The sequence below is a fragment of the Eimeria mitis genome, genomic scaffold (assembly GCF_000499745.2).
Source record: "Eimeria mitis Houghton genomic scaffold, Emh_scaff3923, whole genome shotgun sequence".
NCBI lineage: Eukaryota > Apicomplexa > Conoidasida > Eucoccidiorida > Eimeriidae > Eimeria > Eimeria mitis.
In genome coordinates, this window is record NW_013572259.1 from 132 (window position 1) to 395 (window position 264).

The window sequence follows — 264 nt, forward strand, 5'->3', positions numbered from 1 at the left end:
AAGAAAAAGAGAAAAATATACAAAGAGCAAATTAAACACTGAGCTGTACATGTTGATGAAACAAAATAAAAGTTTTGTTTCATCAATAAAACATCAAGTATTATACAGGAGACTGACAGGCATCATGGTTGCCTTCTCCTGCTCTATGTATATTTCAATGTTTCTGCTGCAGCAGCATCAGCTGCTGCTGCTGTTGCTGCAGCTGCTGCAGCAGCTGCTGTTGGCGTGAACGCCTACTGGGACTCAATCTCCTTGGGAGCATCA